We start from the raw sequence: 19,095 nt of genomic DNA on the forward strand, positions 1-19,095 counted from the left end.
CTCGTTCCGTTCCCCCCGCCACCCCCCCAAAAAAAAGTGTCCGTGATTGACGCCGCCGCGGGAGGGATGCTAACGGCAGAAGCTTTTTATGGATCATTAGCTTAATTTACTATTCTAACTCGCTGTGGACACGCTTCAAAATGCGCCACTAGTACTTTACTACTTACCCAACTGCGTGTGCTTGCTTCCATTGCGAGCCCCGGGGTTAATATACTCCCGGACACAATTTGTTTTGAGTTAAGTTCCAAGTCGGGGGGGCGTCGCTTCAAAAAGACAGTGACAACAATGGATATCGTGCCTGCTACAACCATAAAGGGACCGAGATGACTAGACTATGCATTTAATTTCATTGCCAAACTAGTTTGCTTTTGCAGAAGCGACGAGCTGTGTGCTGCATCCTCTCTCTCCTCTCTGTGTGGGAAACTGTATGTCATCGCAACATGTGACATTATGGACCGATCAGAGCAGCAACAATTCCTGATGTGTGTGTGGCATGTGTCACAGACCTGTCGCCAACAGCACAATGCGTCAGTCACGTGAATCAATGCGGCAGTTGTCACTCGCGCCGATGTGGGAGTAGGAAGAAGCCTAAAAAGAAGCCTTTCACTGAGTAGGCTGAGATTAAATTTGGCCGCCTTGCGACCACGTCAAACATATGAGGGCTGATTAGTGGGCCGGACTAAAATCCACTTCCGGCCATGCTTAGTCCAGCCATTTTTTCTAATTTGTCGCCCTACGCACAACCACCCCACCTCCCCCTGCCCAAAATATGGGCATCCGGCCGGGCCGGAGTATAGTACGGCTGGAGGACTTGTGACTTGAGGAGAGTTATTAAAGTGGGGCTGAGATGTGTATATATGTAATTTTTTTTTATAGGCAAGACCCCTGTTCCCCCCGCAACTTCCAAAATCCCATCTTCAACACTTCTCGGTTTACTGGTCCAGCCCATCTCAAACACACATCAAATTAGGCTGTATGTAACCCTAACCTAAAATTTATTTGACTACCCCTGCAAAAACCAATCTCTGATTATTTTCACAGAACAACTTACACTCACCTGTTCCACACACACGCACACACACACGTGCATGCTCCCAATTGTACCTGTTTCATAGCTCTTGTGTATCATCTCAGGCCCCCTGGAACGCATTTGAAGTGGTGATGTCATATTTGATTCTTCAATTTATCCATCACGTTTCCTTCCGGCACGTGCTCATTTCAAAACACAAGCCATTTCTTCCACAGTTTTACCTCCGCCGAGTTCCTCTCCGTAGCAGCCCTTTGAGTCATTTATCTAAATTGTGCTCTCCCTTAGAGAACAACAAAATACCATACAGCACACAGCCGAATGTTCCCACCAAACCACTCATTGGGGTTCAGGCATTTATCAATCACATCAATCAATCACATTTTATTTATATAGCACTTTTCATACATAAAAATGCAACTCAAAGTGCTTTAAAACATTCAAAGCAAAACATAGAATTATCTTCAATCAAAAGAAAAGATAAATTATTTAAAAGTTGTTGAAAGCCAAACTAAAAAGGTGTGTCTTGAGCTTCCTCTTAAAAATATCAACAGTCTCTGCAGACCTGACATCCTCTGGCAGGCTATTCCAAAGGTGAGGACCAAAATGGCTGAATGCAGCCTCGCCATGCATTTTGGTCCTCACCCTTGGAATAAATAAAAGGCCGGCGCCAGAGGACCTCAGGATCCGCGAGGGCTGGTATGATAAAAGCAAATCAGATAAATAAGATGGCCCAAGACCATTAACACATTTATAAACTAATAAAAGTACTTTAAAATCGATCCTGAAACACACAGGGAGCCAATGCAGCAATTTCAAAACTGGCGTAATTAGCCATCTGTGGGGGCGGCCTGACTGTGAGTGGTCATTACCAGGGCAGTTGTGATGTCATGTTAAGTCGACAGAAGTGACAAAATGGCTGCGCCCTGAGATGACTAAAAAGGGGTGGATTTTGCTGCTTAACTCATATTCCACAAATGCAATATTAATCAGAATGCCATGTTTCTATTAGTGGTCTTGCTAGGAACATATTCTTGGAAAAAATATGTTTGGGTTGATTTCCCTTTAAATTTTAAACTGTAACGGTTCTATCCCAAAACAGGTTCTGCCCTTTTTCGTCACTTTTCTTTTACACTCAGAGGTGGGCACTTGACCCTTTTTTGCCGGTCCGGCCGCGACCCTCCACCCTTGACCTGGGTACACACCGCCCTTATTCGTAAAAATTATCACCCCCCGCCCCGTTCCAACCTCCGCCCCCCCCCCCCCAAAAAAGTGTCTGTGATTGACGCCGCCGCGGGAGGGATGCTAACGGCAGAAACTTTTTAAGGATCATTAGCTGGCTAATTTACTATTCGAACCTGCTGTGGACATGCTTCAAAATGCGCCACTCGTACTTTACTACTTACGCAACTGCGTGTGCTTACTTCCATTGCAAGCCCCGGGGTTGGTTTTGTCGTATTGTATAATTATTTGGGTCCAACAGACGGCCAGAAGTCGCATTCAACAAGTTATTTATTTTTCACGCTTCGTTCACGGGGTGGCGCGGTGGGCGACTGGTTAGCACGTCCGCCTCACAGTTCAGAGGTCGTGGGTTCGATCCGGCCTCCCTGTGTGGAGTTTGCATGTTCTCCCCGTGCCTGCATGGGTTTTCTCCGGGTACTCCCATTTCCTCCCACATTCCGGAAACATGCAGGGTAAGTTGATTGGACTCTCTAAATTGCCCCTTGGTGTGATTGTGAGTGCGGATGTTTGTTTCTGTGTGCCCTGCGATTGGCTGGCAACCAATTCAGGGGGCCCCCCGCCTGCTGCCCGAAGACAGCTGGGATAGGCTCCAGCACGCCCCGCGACCCTCGTGAGGATAAGCGGTATCGATAATGGGTGGATGGATGTGCTCCCTCGACAGGTGAGGAGGTCCTTTACCCACCCTATCAGCGGGAGTTTTTGGCTGGGAAGCACACGGTCTTTAGACCTTGGCTCGGAACTGACATTGGAATTTCAACTAGAGGCTTTTTAACTCGCTTGCTTTGCTTTCTTTATTATTTTTGATGGCATGCAACAGTACATTCCATTCAGAGAAATATGGACAATAAACCTCAATGAATCTCAACACTCATTGAGTGTTTCAAGCGTCTGAAGCAATTCACCCAGCGAAACTCAGATTGCTACACAAATTGGAGCAAACAAAACATTGTCGTCACTACACCACTCATGACACTCTGATTTTCTTTACACTCTCTGCACTCGCATTGAATCTTCTGCCGAGTCCGTTCATCGCTGCTTATATCTTCAATTTAGATTTGCTTTTGCAATTCTGGCAGTGAACCATGCGAAACCTATCATGAAAAAAGCTACCCTTTTTATGTCCAATGAGCACTTTGGATTCAAAACCACTGCCAGCCATCAGGGCAGTTTGAGGTTTCCTAAATGCTTTTTTTCTGCTCCATCTTGAAATTGGGTTGGGCTTCATTCAAGGGCTGGGCTTCATGTTTTATTGAGATAGATATTTGGTGGAGTGAGCGGATGCATTACGTCCTCATGAAGATAGCTGGACTGGTGTGCATGTGTGTGTGTGGGTGGGGGGGGGGGCATGTGTGGTGTGTTTTTATTTGTAAGCCATTAGGTCACATTACAACCTTTTATTGCCTCTTCTAGGAAACATTCTTCTAAACACATTGACCATTTCAGATTAGATGGGCGTGTGCCCTTTGCCATCAAATGGCGTGTTGCCATGGTGAAAGCAGGTGTGTGCGTGTGCGCGTGCGTGTGTGTGAATGATCAAGTTCCTTTTACAGCTTGACCACTTCTTAATGATCTGTTAATGCTACGACTGGGTCCAAGCCAAGGTATGCAGAGAATATACTGCCATTATGAAGCCTCTGTGTACCGATAATAGACTGCAAGTGGGTGGGGCTTACGTGGCTGTCGGTGAACCAGAGTGAAAACTTTTGACTTAAGTTTTGTAAGCTTCTTCTGCTCACGATAATGGATAGCGTTGTCTGAATTTTGCGATTTGTGTAAATAACTTTTTTTGTACGCAGTGACTAATAGCTAGCGTCTCAGGCCTCTGTGAATCGGGAGACTGATTTATTACTCAATTGGATGGGTGCTGATTGCAAAAGTCAATCAAGACCTGTTAATTAGTGTGTGGATGCGTGTGTTTGTGTGTAAATGAGTCTACGTGTGTGTGTCTATTCAACATAGTTGTTGAATAATCTCACGTCCCTTCTAATCATGATTTGAGAACAAAATAGTGGTACAGACTAGATATTTGTATTATGGTTATATGGTTGTCTTGTATTGGTTGTTGGTGTGTACCCATGGAGGAATACTGCTATGGTGGGAAATGTGATCTGTTCAGTTATACTTCTTATCAACCTGAGATTTGTGGTTAATATAAATGTACATAAAAATAACCTGTTCCAGAGTCTAACCGGCACCATAAAACCATAAGGAACCGTGCAGGCTTAAAACATGAAATAACATTGGCATATTTTAATGACAGTTTACAAGGTTTTAATGCTAAGTATCTAAGCATTTTTGCAGCATTCTTATACAATACAATACAATTTTATTCCTACAGCGCATTTGACAACAGCTAGAGCTGTAACAAAGCACTTTACATACAAACAACAAAATATCCATAATACAACAAGTGAAATCAATAAATTGACATAAAACACTATATACAATAGACACCAGAAAACAGCCGAAAATGTGTCAGTCTCATGTCGGATCAAAAGCAAGAGAATAGAAATGTGTCTTCAACCGGGTTTTAAAAGTGGAGAGAGAGGGGGCTTGCCTAACATCCAATGGGATGTCATTCCAAAGGGAAGGACCAGCAGTCGAAGGGTCTCGATCCCCACTGATGCTCCGATTAGTCCTCGGCACCTTGAGCAGCGCCTGGTCCGCACACCTGAGGCTGCGGGAGGAGCTCGGAGCTGAATTGGCCAAAAAGTGTAAACAACAACTACAAAAACATACATTAAGTTAGCTGCTGTAACGCTTGTCATGTTAGTGTTGAATATAAAAGACATGGCGGCATTTTATAGTGCAAACATCTAATTTATGCATTTGCATTTCTGTCAATGGATCATGTAAAATAAAAAAGGTACACTTATGTTCAGTTAAAACCTATTTTATGTTTTGTGCGCAATGAGCACTTTGAATTCAAAACCACAGCCGGTTGTCAGGGCTCTTTGGGATTTTCTAAATGCTCTTTCTGGTCCATGTAGGAATTGCTTTGTGATTGATTTGCGGACTGGGCTTCATATTTTATTGAGATGGATATTTGGGTGGGGAGGTGTGTGTCTGTTGCGGATCCATTATGTCCTCATTAAGATAGCTAGGCTAACGTGAGCGTGTGCGTGTTTGCGTTTGCTTGTGTGTGTGTGACTATTAGGTCATATAACAAGTTGTCACTTGTTATCAAACAGTTACAGTTTGTTTTTACAGGGGTTAACTTATTTGAGATGTACGAGGCAGATCTACAATATTACTAACCTTTGCAACAAACCTTTGTCATTAGCCTTTGTCATTGTTTAAAGTGGTTCATTTCGTTGGACAATAGACATTAAAAAGTCATGTTAGCGGTTGACGTGCGTTTCTGATGCAACTAACATTTGTCAATTCAGCAAGTTATCAAATTATGCTTGTCTGTATTTCCTATGGTTAACTAACGTTTTTTTTTACACTTGTCAAATTTCAGAATGTTGAAAACCAAGTAGCCTACAGTAGCTGCCTGAGGTGCAACTGTGATGCCAACCACTGACTGTGTTCTATTGATGTTATCATTTAATATTAAGAGGTTAACTTCATTTTAAAAAATTTTGACAATTGTAAATGTGGAAAAGACATCATTTTAAAGTTTTTCTATGTCTTAATATTTAAAAAAAAAACAGTAGTTAGGTTCATGTTAAACGTATCACCATTTACAATGTGAAAATGTTACTTAGAAGGAGCCAGTTTGGTTCCTAACCGTTTATTGATGAACCGACATTGGTGATTCACTGACTGTCACTCTTTCCTTAAAGTCCATAACTTTTTCTGCTTTGGCACATTTTTGTAGAATCAGCACAATTCGGGCTTCCACTTCCCACAGGAGCAGAGTCTCTGCACTTCAACTAGCTGAGAAATCTTTCACTCTGCAATGAGTATAATGAGCAAAAACATTGTGCTAACATCCAGTTTTGAGCACTCCGATAGATGTTTGACTGGCGAGACAAGAAGGGAGTCCTTTCAAGAGGTCTCGCCACAACACAATTCAATCCTGCAACTTCTAGTGGACTTTATTACTACAATTCAAATGTATTTTACTTCCTCATGATCATTACAGTGTTTGGGTTTGCGGCGAAGGGGAAGAGGCACTGTGTTTTCATCATCTATACCCCACCCTCTCGACTGTCTCCAAGGAAACGCCCCACAATTGATACCTGTCGCCAGGCAACATTCGCTGGTGTCTTTGGGAGACAAAGCTGGAGAACACATACACACGTTTGATGCATGCATGTGCCTTTCTTATCAACTCTATCGAGCACACACTCTCTACATCTGTGTTTACACAGCGAGATAATGACACACAAAATGGCGCTATCCAAAGGAGCATAATTCTCTAAAGTATGCTCTCTTTATTGTCATATTGTTGCTTTTTATTTCATCATTTGTCCTTTATTTTGGAAACAAAAATCATATACTCTTTTAAACAATCGGTGTGACGGTCTATTGAAGGCTCTAAATCAGCGCTGGGCAACTGCATGTGGCCCGCACCAACACTCTGAGTGGCCCCAACGTGAGTAAGCCTAACCATTTTTTTCGAATGACATGAAGGACAAACAAAGTACTAGAATAATGTAAACATTTTGAGTGAGTCGATATTTGTGGAGAAAATGCACAAAATCAATTCTTGCACTTAATGTTGGTTTTCTGTTCAGCATTTTTGTGATGTAATGCACAAGTGCCCATTGCACTGGATATAAAGATCACAGTATGTGGTTAATTTTTAATTGTTCACATCCTTTGTTGTTGAAGGATGCATATTTTATACATACATTGAGCATGGAATATATTAAGATACGATGATGTATATTGGTTCAATAAAAAACAGACATGCATGTGTTTTGTCTGTGCTTAATATGACATGTTTGTCATACATCTGTTTGGATGTATGACAAAAATGTGTTCTGTTTAGATGTATGACATTTGAGATGTTTAGATGTATGACATTTTTGTCATACATCTGTTTAGATGTATGACAAAAATGTGCAATGTGCAAAGAAGTGCAAGGTCCCACCTCAGCAGCACCGATAAAAAATTGTGCCCCACTGCTCAACATTTTCCTTAAGTTTTATTAATTTTCCTTTTCTTAGGTGTGAGAGTTGTTTGTCTACTATAGACAAGGATGGATTCCGTCATCCGTTTATCCGCCTTTTTGTCCGGCCAGAACAAATAGTAATCGCCTATAGGCCAGTCTGCCTATCATTTTAAACGGGCTTCCGTGACAGTTTCCATCTACAAACTTCGACCAACCAAAAAATGGGCTTCCGACTATGGTTAATCTGTTTATTTTTTAAGATCTGTCGCTTATCGCCTACAAAATTGGTGTCCATCATATAGGGGGAATGCCCATCTCTGGTTATTAACTAGAGATAGATTAAGCTTTAATTTTATACATGTCAAGTCAAATTTATTTATATGGCCCTTAATCACAGGGAAGTCTCAAAGGGCTTCACATATGCACTAGATCATATACACGACATCCCCTGATCTTAACCCCCAGGAGGGCAAGGAAAAACTAAAAAAAAAAACATCCGGGGAAAAGTGAGAAACCTTGAGAAGGGACCACAGATGGGGGAATCCCCCTTCTAGGATGATCAGGCTGCAATGGATGCCGAGTGGGCAACATTGAACACACATCATAGAACTATACAGTGTTTGTTAAAGTGATGTGAAAGTAAATCAAATGAAGTGCTGCAGTAAGATGACATCGAAGTGAGCAGGGGCCCAATGGTCAATGTAGAAATCTCCACAGCAGCGCCTCCGAGGATGTGGTCAGCCTCCAATCTTGCAGCAGTCAGTTGCTGTTGGATCGAAACAGCAACCTGCAATTCGGTCGTCATCACCTAGTTCCCAAGCCTGGGAAACGGGCGCAGAAAAAGAATAGAAGCGGCAGTAACGAGGCCAAAACAAACAGTTCAACTAAATGCAGAATCGTACAAATAAGTCTTACGTCGTGTTTTAAACATTTCTACTGAGGTAGTGCGTCTAATAATGGCGTCGGGTAGGGCATTCCAAAGCATCGGTGCCCAAATAGAAAACGCTCTAGAGCATGCGAACTTCTTTTTGGCTCTCAGGATCACTAAAAGGTTGGCATTTTGTGACCGAAGGTTTCGGATCGTAACATATGGTATCACTAAGTCGACGAGATAGGACTACATGTCATGTCATGTCATCTTCCAAACCGCTTATCCTATATAGGGTCGCGGGGAGTTGCTGGAGCCTATCCCAGCCGTCAATGGGCGAAGGCAGACTACACCCTGAACTGGTCGCCAGCCAGTCGCAGGGCACACATAGACACTGTCACTGAGCGGGAATCGATCCCACGCTGCCCGCACACAACTCAGGCGTGTGTACCACTACACTATCAGCGGACCGAGATAGGACTACATGTAGCATTTATTTATCCATCTATATGATTGGTTGAGTAAGGGATTTAAGAAATGCAGTCCACATTTAGCTACATTTCACATTTCATGAAATGAAGTGACGTGTAGGCAGAGGTAGAGCCATCAATATAAATTGAGTGATTAAGAAGTGCAGTGCACATTTACATCATGTTTCAAGAAACAAAGTGAAATGTAGGAAGTGGCAAAGCTACTGATTTGCTTGCATTATTGTTGTAATCTGCACTTGAGTTTGTGCCTTTACAGTATACTATCAGTGTAGTATACTTATGTTTACACCACACCTGTGTGGCAGAATTATGTTGTCGTGGTGAACGCTCTCCAAACTGCACATCAAAATATTTAGTAAGCTTATACCTCAATTGTTGTAGATAAACTGTCTTTCATATTAATTAATGCCTCAGTATTGTATAATGCATCACAGATCTGATGTTTTGTTGCAATCAAAATTATTGTTGAAAAATACATTAGAAAAGGAACTTGACAAAAAATTGCAACTCATATCGCAATCGCAATTTTTAGGGGGAAAAAAAAAAAATCACAATTATTTACCATAATTGTTCAGCCCTAGTGCTGACCAGATAAAAGTAGCAGCCTCTCCTCACGCACTGTTTGATTGAGTGCTGACACTGAAGTTGCAGTAGAAGCAGACAATGAAATCAATGCACTCTTTCTGCCAACAGGGCAGAAAGGACTTCTAAAGTTAGCATGCTTTGCAGAGAGCAGAGTGGCTGTTGACGATGTTTGTTTTTAGTTTGTGGACTTGGATGCAGCTAATTAGATCACTCAGCCCAGCCACAGCTCGTTGTCAGGCCAGTTGAACAGGAACATGAGCTAATCGACACACACAAAAAAAAAAAAAAAATACGCAAAAACACACACGTGAATCAGCCACTTGAATGAACCTGCAAATGGAGCCTGGGGCCGGCTCATTTAGCAATGTGCTGTCACTGCATCTGATACTATTTTCATCTGTGACAGTTAACTCCAATGTAACTGAATCCGGGTGAGATAAGGTTGTTTATTATATTAGAATAGAGATAAGTTATGTATTTTTATGGTTCGTGGTGTGTCTGATGTGAGAGTTGGCCTGCATCAATCCCATACCACCCTGAAAAAAATGATGGTTGAATTTACTCAATTATACTTCGTCAGGTGGTTGCACAAAATAAAATCATCCGGATCCAGATACATTTTTAAGTAGAAGGATAGTCTACTTAATACATGTATCTGGATTCTGATGATTATATTTCATGCAACCACGTGACGAAATAAAATTGGGTAAATGATGCAAAGCATTTTTTTCAATGTAGGAAAACGTCTTCATTGATTGATTGTTTAAAACGTGTTTTGTTTGGCAGTTTGTTTTCTGTTCATTTTATTTTCATTAATTAAATTACATAATGTGTCTCACCCAAAAAAGACGATTCAATACTCAATATATGGGGTGCAATACGATTCAAGGATGGTTTGGTTTTAAAGTGGAATGATTAAATTCGGTTCGACTCAACACACTCGCATCTTTTAAATCAAAACCGATTTTGTGAGTCAAATCGATTTTTGTTACACCATTAAGCATGATCAAATCAAAATGATAGGTATTTCTTCTCAATTTAATCATACTAGGCAGACGCTGAAAAAAAAATATTACAAGTAAATGTCATAATGCTACAATAAATAAATCATACTTTTCTTGTGCAATTAAAACTTAAAATCAGCACAACCTAACTCAGAAAGTTAAAAAAACTATTTTTTTTGTTAATTTCAAACTCTTTATTGACTTTTTCACTGATGATCAGACTTGATTGTCATAAATAAGGAAAATTTAACAAAGCTGCTCTTGTGCTGCAAAAGCAGGTCCATCTGTGACTCATAATGCAAGTATTATGAAGACAAATGCAACATTTCATGAAAATTAAGTGAAAGATTTTTTTTTTATTAAAGTTGGTTAAAGTTGTCAAATTAGGAGAATACACTACAAATTTTATGAGAACAAAGTCATGTACTATAATTAAGAGGAAAAAACTCAAGATTGTATGAGAATTTCCACTTCATTTTTGGTTTTATTAACTTTTTCACAGAAAACCCAATTTTATTGTCATAATTTAGGTACACTTAGGAAAGATTCTCTCATGTTGTAAAAGTGGGTCACCTTTCTGTTGTATCGTGGCCGAATAACTTTGTACAACATCTCACGTTGTTGGTTCAAGCTTTCTTTACTGGCACTCACAAAGTACAAACACTTCTATTTTTTGTTCTACATCTTCTTCTCTCTCGTTTCAGACATCTTTACATTGTATATAACAGGTGAATTCGCCCTCCACTGGGGAACATTGTAAACAGCAACATATGCAATACTTTCATTCTCAGTATACCACACTTTCCATACGTCACGCTGACATATTGAAGTGCATTTAAATGCAGGTCATAAAGAGAGAGGTGATAAAAAGTCATGCCAGCATTCCCCATGAGTGGTGAAGTGTGCAGACTCAGGGAGGGTTCAGCTGTAGGTTAAAGAGTTCATCAGCATGGCAGCTATCATGTTCAAGAGACTGAACACAATTACCGCCAAAATCTTCTATACGGTCAAGAATTGCACGCACCAACAAACACACATCGCATGAAGACGTCCATCACCTGGTTGAGTGAAGCAGCAGTACAATACATTTGCAGCTACTTTATATTCTTATTACTGTTTAGCCAACAAGTAACCCGAAACTGTAGCTTGAAGGAGTATTAGGGCTACACTGACAAGACAAAGACAAAAGAAACAAGAAAAATTGAATATTACCACAAGAAAGTTTTAAAATATTATGAAAAGAAGTGCAAAATTAAGTGATAGAATAAATCTGTATAATAGATTGATGCAGTATAAATTTTATGAGAACAAAGTTATAAATTAACAACAACAAAAAAACCTAAAAATTGATCATTTTAAATTCAGCACAGGTGAGGCGCACCGTCTACATGGCGGGAGCAAAAATGGACTCGCTGGAATCCATGCAGGAGCTTGACATGGGCATAGTACATACTAACCCTACGGAACTGCAAGATCTCCACTTGCAGATGATGTAAAGTGGGCACTGGGAGACCTTCGACCCCCGATCGTGCGTCTGTGTGTGAGCGCCCACCAACCCCCCACCGCCACTGCCACACACACACACACACACGCACACACACACACACACACACACACCACCTTCATTCATTCATTCATTCATTATCCATAGCGCTTATCCTCACAAGGGTCGCGGGCGTGCCGGAGCCTATCCCAGCTGTCTTCGGCAGTAGGCGGGGGGACACCCTGAATTGGTTGCCAGCCAATCGCAGGGCACACAGAGACAAACATCCGCACTCACAATCACACCTAGGGGCAATTTAGAGTGTCCAATCAACTTACCATGCATGTTTTTGGAACGTGGGAGGAAACCGGAGTGCCCGGAGAAAACCCACGCAGGGAGGCCGGAGGCGGGATCCAACCCACGACCTCTAAACTGTGAGGCGGACGTGCTAACCAGTCGCCCACCGTGCTACCGAAAAATAAATTGAAGATGATAATTATAATAATGCGTTCCATGAATGGATTTCTACTGTAAAATGATTCAAAGGGTTTAATGCAAGCTGTTGTCATATTTATGAATGAAATAGTCGACACTGACGTCCACCACACACGTCTGCAGGGCTCCAATTCTGTCTGCCTGCACCGCGATCAAATTTACCTAAATGGCGTTACACCACCTGCGCCAAAACTTAGACCTGCTTCCAGGAGTTTAGTCAACTTTCATCCACCAAATTGTCAGTTGCGCTGTGGGCGTGTAAAAGAAACCACCCTTTTGTTGCTAATCGAAGGTAAATAATCCGCCCAAGCATAAACGGCAGCATGTGTGCCCGCGTGTGCTTGGCAAATGATTGACAAGTTCTTCGGTCATGCGTCTGTCTCTATTCTGGGATATGTTAATAATTAAAACAAAATTAGATGCATAAGATGGGCCAGAGAGGCATTGAGGAATTTATAAAATAGCATTTTAATAATATTCTACGGTCAAGTCATACATAGAATTTTAACATATATGACCAAAACATTTTTTAACTGCAAACTCCTTCCTTTAAGAAACAAAATCAAATAATTGGAGAACAAGTTTGCAATATTATATTTGGAATAAGGCAAAAACATTTTGGAGCAAAGTTGGAGCAATGTTTTAAAAATTTACAAGAGAAAAGATGTAGACGTTAAGTGGACAACTAAATTATATGAGCGTAAGATAAATATTTTACATGAGAAAAAAAGCTAACATACATGGGAATAAAGTTTCTTAATTATAATTATAATTTTACTACCATAAGAAAAATCTGCGAAATTTTAAGAGGAAAAAAATCATGAAATTAAGAGAAAACTAACTTTAATATGAGAATAAAGCTGTAACATTTAAATGTAAATAAATTATAGAAAGAAAATATAACTTCTGCAATAATTTTACATGAACATAATCTTAGATTGGAAAGCGGATCGACCCAGAAATAGCAGGCTGTTGTATTTATTGAGATGCTTTGACTTACAATAAGTGAGAAATGGCAGGAAATAATTTTTATCCTGCAGACTGGTAAGACCACATTACATTTGTTTGTTGTTGCGTATCCGTGTCCATTCACATGAACACGTTCATGTTCAAATAAAGTATGAAAAAAATGATTGAAATACAGTAGTTCTTTTTGTGGACTGGTATGACCACATTTCCTTTGTAAGTACACGCATCTGTATGTCCAGTCACATACACACATAGTCAAAACATCTCTCAGAGGGCAAAGATTTTGGCGTCTGCCGTCCACTAATCCCACCCCATCCCTCCGCTAGATTTGATGTTAATTGGCTTCAGTACTTTCTGCTTAATGCTGATAACTTGAGAAGTTAATGTCGTCCTTGTTTGTTTGCTGTTGCGGTTGGTGGCACCGAGTCATTTCAGCACTTGTGTCTGACACTTCAAGTGTGGATGACATCGACCAAACACAAAATGTCTCCCACAGGAACTTCAAGAACCCTTCATGTCACTAACAGATGCTTTGACAGTAAGGGAATAAGAAGGAGAAAACACATTAATGAGATCCAGTGAAGTCATTGATGCATCTGTCCTCGTTTGTTGTTTTGGTTATTTCCACTGCCTCTCTGAACGACATTAAATTGGAAGTAATGCTTAGGTTTCTAATAGTGCTGGTTTGGTAAGTGATGGAAATGTGTTTTTCCTAGTAGTATGTTTTTATTGAGGAAAAAATCACATTCAAGATATTTTATTGCATCATTTTTAGGAAGCACAGTCCTTTTGCACCATTCTAAACATGTTTTCTAGTATGAACTAGATCAGAGGTTGCCAACATGGTGCCCACGGGCAACGCATGAGTAGCCTGCGGGAATGTTCTAAAAATAGCTAAGTGTGCTCAGTGTTAGTGGTTTGTGAAAATTGGATATTGTAATTTATATTTGTTTCCTATTTAAAATAAATTATTCCTGATATATATAATTATAAAGGAATCATTAGCATACGGTAATCTATGTCTTCCAGCGGCGATTGCTCTAAGACTGCAAGGGAAACTCAGATTTCCCTAAAATGCCCCCAATCACTTCCTCCCCCCATAGAAATAGTGAAATATGTACTGCTGTGTGTACATTTCATTGACTAAATATGTGCTAGAACCCCTTCATCTTCACGTAACTGACACGAAATCCTTGTACTCCTTTGTTAAAGATGACGATGGTTTGGGTTATGGGAGGAGTGGAAGTTGGTCGTGGAAGTTTGTAGACTGAAACGCAAACGGAAAGCAGTTTTAAATGATAGGCAGACTTGCCTATAGGTGATAATTATTTGTTCCGGTCGGACAAAAGGGCGGATAGACGAACGGCGGAAGGGTACCCCCGCTGCAGGTGGAAGGTGATAAACCCACCGGGAAATTTTAGTAAAATGCCCGGCTCTGTTTAGTAATTTCTGTTATGGCTTGTAAGATCGAGCAGCTGACAGCTGTACTGCAGGGCTGATGAAATCTAACTTTTATTTTTATTTCGACGGCATGTTATACTTGTATGTGATTATATGTTAATCTGCAGTTCTCTAGAGGTGGGCATTCTGTCAGAATGACGGACCAGTCCGTCAGTCAATCACTGACAGACACCCGTTTTGCTGACATGGTTGTTTTTGGAGGTGTGGTGGGGAGACGAACTGATGGACTGAGGGACTAACTGACTGACTGATTGAACAGATGGACTGACCAATTGACGATTACAATTGAGTTTGTCTTGAAAAATGAAGGGTACCCAGAACACTGACGGATGACAAATGACAGACCAGCAAAATTTTGTAAAATTCCCACCTCTGCAAGTTTTCGATGGAAAACATTTGGACACGCCTGCTGTACTGCAAGATGTGTGGTGGGGTAGGCCTCTATAAGATTCTGCTTCACCTTACTGCTTTTGCACTCTTTTTACTGTGTTCTGAATATTGTAGGTAAATGCATTATCTGGAATTTGCAATGCTATAAACTACAAACTATATTAAACTAAACTAAGCTGCACATCATGGCAGATAATACTGTCGAAAGGATCATTTTCTTGAAAAGCAATGGAGGGTGGAATTTACATACAGTATAAATAAATACCGGTTAACACATTCTTGATGTAGGCCAAGAAAACATGAGCTTCCCCTGCTTCAATGACCAGCAGCCGCCACTGGTGTCTTCACACATGAATATCATTAATTATTAATAATAGCTCAATATTAAAGTTCATTTGAGCAAATGTGGTACTATTCAGAAACGCGTATCAAACTGACCAGACAGCAAGAAGAAGCTCATCAATTTCAGAAAGGTTGGTGAGCCCTGATCTTGATCATTTGATTCAATTATAGGTGTAATAATTTTCAATATGGACATAGAGAGGTGCAGTAAGATCCTAAATTGTACTTCATTTTAGTTTAATATAATTTTCTAGATTGTTTGCTTTTCCTTGTTGGACTTCCCAAATGTGACAACAAAAAAGCCTTGCGGGAAGTCACCACTCACTGCATAATTTTATGAGAATGAAGTCTTTTTACAAGAGTGAAGTGGCAAAAAGAAGAAAAGAAAAACTCCAAGCTTTTACTAGAATAATAGATTATTTTTCGCTTGTTGTAGTTGAGGATCTATTGCCTTTTAAGGGCCCCATAATGCTCGCTATTTTTATCTCTTAAACTCATAATTGGTCGCCATGTGCAGATAATCTCGAACTGATCCCACATGAGAGCCTCCAGTCTGTCGATTAAAGTTCCAACCGATCATCAGCCTCTCTTGGCTTAATAAATCAATGTTGACGAAAGACACGGCAGCTTTGGGATGCTTTTTCAGCATCTTCATGTTTACACTAGTTATGATGATCATCTGTCTAAAGCAGTCATTCGCTAGCCCTTTATTGAGAAAAGGCACTCCTGTCGGTGATGACATGGGATTGATAAACAATAACTAGCTTGCTCACAATTCTCCAACACAATTCTCCAAACCTGCTGCTCCTTTGTCAAATATTGTTGTTTCATATTGGGTTTTTTTCTTATTTATTTCACCACACCTTGTATGTATGCATGTGTGTGTTTTTCAACATTTTATTCGGCTCGCTCACATAATGCACATGAGCTACCGTGACCATCCACATATTATCGGCGAGGTCAAAAAAATGTCCGGAGAGGGAAAGAACACAAAAAAATCAAGTAAAAGTGTTGTTTCATGGTGGATGTGCGCTTCCATCACAATGCCCCCTTTGCAAAAGTGGTCACCACTCTCCACAGCGATCCATTTAAAGTGACCTGAAGTCACCGGTTGACAATATGTCTGCATGTGGAATACACTGACTCATTCCGACAATGTTATACTATACACTTACAGGATAATACTGTAGCTCTTACATCATTATGTTCCAACAAATAACTGAGTAGCTTCTCTTTTTCGCTTCACCTACCAGTAAGAGTGACAGCCTACACTTTGCATGAGGCTGCAACAGCCATGAAATAATAGCAAATTAATATGAATTATACATTCAACACCACAGGCAGCAAAGGTACCCACACTCTGAATTTAAACTGAATTACAGATACTCACAGCTTGGCACTTGACCCGTTTTTGCCAGTCCGGCCCCGACCCTCCACCCTTGATCTGGGTACCCTTCCGGCCGCGACCCCCGCCCTTATTCATAAAAATTATCACCTCCCTAGCCCCGTTCCGCCCTCCGGCCCCCCACAAAAAAAGTGTCCGTGATTGATGCCACCGCGGGAGGGATGCTAACGACAGAAGCTTTTTAAGTATCATTAGCTGGCTAATATACTAGTCGAACACGCTTCAAAATGAGCCACTAGTACTTTACTATTTACGTCGTATTGTATAATTATTTGGGTCCAACAGACGGCCAGAAGTCGCATTCAACAAGTTATCTATTTTCCACACTTCCCTTCGTTCACGGCCTTCAAAATAAAAGCATACTAGCAAACCACTATACACAGCAGGTCTGCTATGGCGTATTTCCGGAAGTAGAAGACGCCAGAAAAAGTGCATGAACTCCACCTTGATGTGGCAGCGTCATACTTGAGTGCTACGCGCAGCTTAATATACTCCCGGATACAAGTTGTTTTGAAACAGTTCAATTCCAAGTCGGGGGGCATCGCTTCAAAAAGACAGCGACAACAATGGATATAGTACCTGCTACAACCATAAAGTTGGCCGCTGCAAAGTGGACACTTGGAGACCGCTCTCTTTCCCGATCGTGCGTCCGTGTATGACAAACCCTGACGTCATATTTAGGAATTAAATATGATGACATCCACCACACATATCAGCAGATCTCAGAATCTGTGAAGTCTGCCTGTGCCTGGATCAAATTCACCAAAATCGCGTTACACCACTTGCGCTACAACTTAGACCTGGTTTCACTTGATCTAAATGACTGAAAATGTTATCACAACTGCTCAGGGCTCAGGTAACGACCAATCATGGCTCAACTTCAGAAAACAGGTCAGCCGTGATTGGTGGTTACCTGAGCCCTGAGCAGTTGTGATGTCATTTTCATTCGACAGAAGTGACAAAATGACCCCAAAGATGGCTAAAAACGGGTGGATTAACTCTTATTCTACAAACGCAACATTTAATAGAATGCCCTGTTTCAACTAGTGGGCTTGCATAGTGCATATTCTTGAAAAATATATGTTTGGGTTGACTTCCACTTTAAATATACAAATAGTGCTCAAGTTATGTTACGATGGTATTTAGTGAGGAAAAAATGCTTGTCATATCTGTAAAAATTGAAGAAAATTAGCACCTTTGTTTATGCCACAATGAAAGGAACCATTTAGCCATTTGCTATTTAGGAATGAACAAAGTAGACATTTTTAGACTCGACGGGCATTTCAGTTTAACACCTGTGTTCTTTACCAAGGTTTGTCCCAGCCTATTCTTATTACAAGCACATGGGCTTGAAACAGCTTTTGAAGGAAATGATTTCTACATACCTCGGCCAAAGCTGGAAAACCAGGAAAAGTCATCTTTTCCCCTTGACTGATTAGGTGTTTGCGAACCTGGCACCAGGAACAAAGTCGAGGTTTTTACCAACACACGGGAAGCCCGACACCATGAATAATTCCTACATTTGCGAAGGCAGCCGACACTGACATGAGCACCGGAGACAGAATGTACTTTGTACAAGGGCTTTGACTCTCAAGTATAAATATACATTTCACTCAAGGTCGACCCAGCGCGGTTCATTTGCCATTCCATTCACAAACGCTTTGACCTCACTGGCAGGGACGTGCCGAGCAGACAAGACGTTCATTAAAACCATGCATGCCACTTCCAAGTCGCAGAGGTAACGAATGGGAGACAAGTGACAAGAACATTTGGACCGCCGCTGAGCAAATGTGCTGAGAGGAGGAATGAACATGTGAGAGGTTTCCATGGCAACAAGAAACTAGCCACACTCCCGGTCATCATCCGTCGGCTCTGGAAAACCTGTTGGATTACTGTATTGTTTGTTTCCTTTGTTGTTTAACTTCCTGAACGATTAATGCTCGTTGTGGATTAGGGGATCACCCCAAGACCCCAAGTGACCGTGAAAAGCATCGCTATCTGGCTCAATGTTTAGTTTAGGCAATGATTGTCCGGCAACACCAGTGCCTTTTTTCTTTTATGTTCCCCGAAGATCACACTATGGATGTTATTTTGTTGTTTGCTTCAAACCCTTTGTTGTTAGGTTAGGGTAGTGGATATTTGATACATGGATTGAGAACTATATTGTGATAAATTAAATACATTAAGCGCTCGTATATTGCATATATATGCATTTTGTCCATATTCAAAATTGTAGTCTTTGTTATACACCTGGTTAGGAAGTGTCAC

General features: G+C 40.9%; 1 protein-coding gene across 1 annotated transcript in view; it reads left to right on the forward strand.

Moving 5' to 3' along the window:
- kcnh3 (potassium voltage-gated channel, subfamily H (eag-related), member 3) overlaps positions 1–19,095 on the forward strand; it is a 132,274-nt gene that overhangs the window by 62,726 nt on the left and 50,453 nt on the right. The window lies entirely within an intron of this gene.

Source organism: Filicampus tigris, chromosome 14, assembly GCF_054856515.1.
Source record: "Filicampus tigris isolate MCC_2025a chromosome 14, RoL_Ftig_1.0, whole genome shotgun sequence".
Classification (NCBI taxonomy): Eukaryota; Metazoa; Chordata; class Actinopteri; order Syngnathiformes; family Syngnathidae; genus Filicampus; species Filicampus tigris.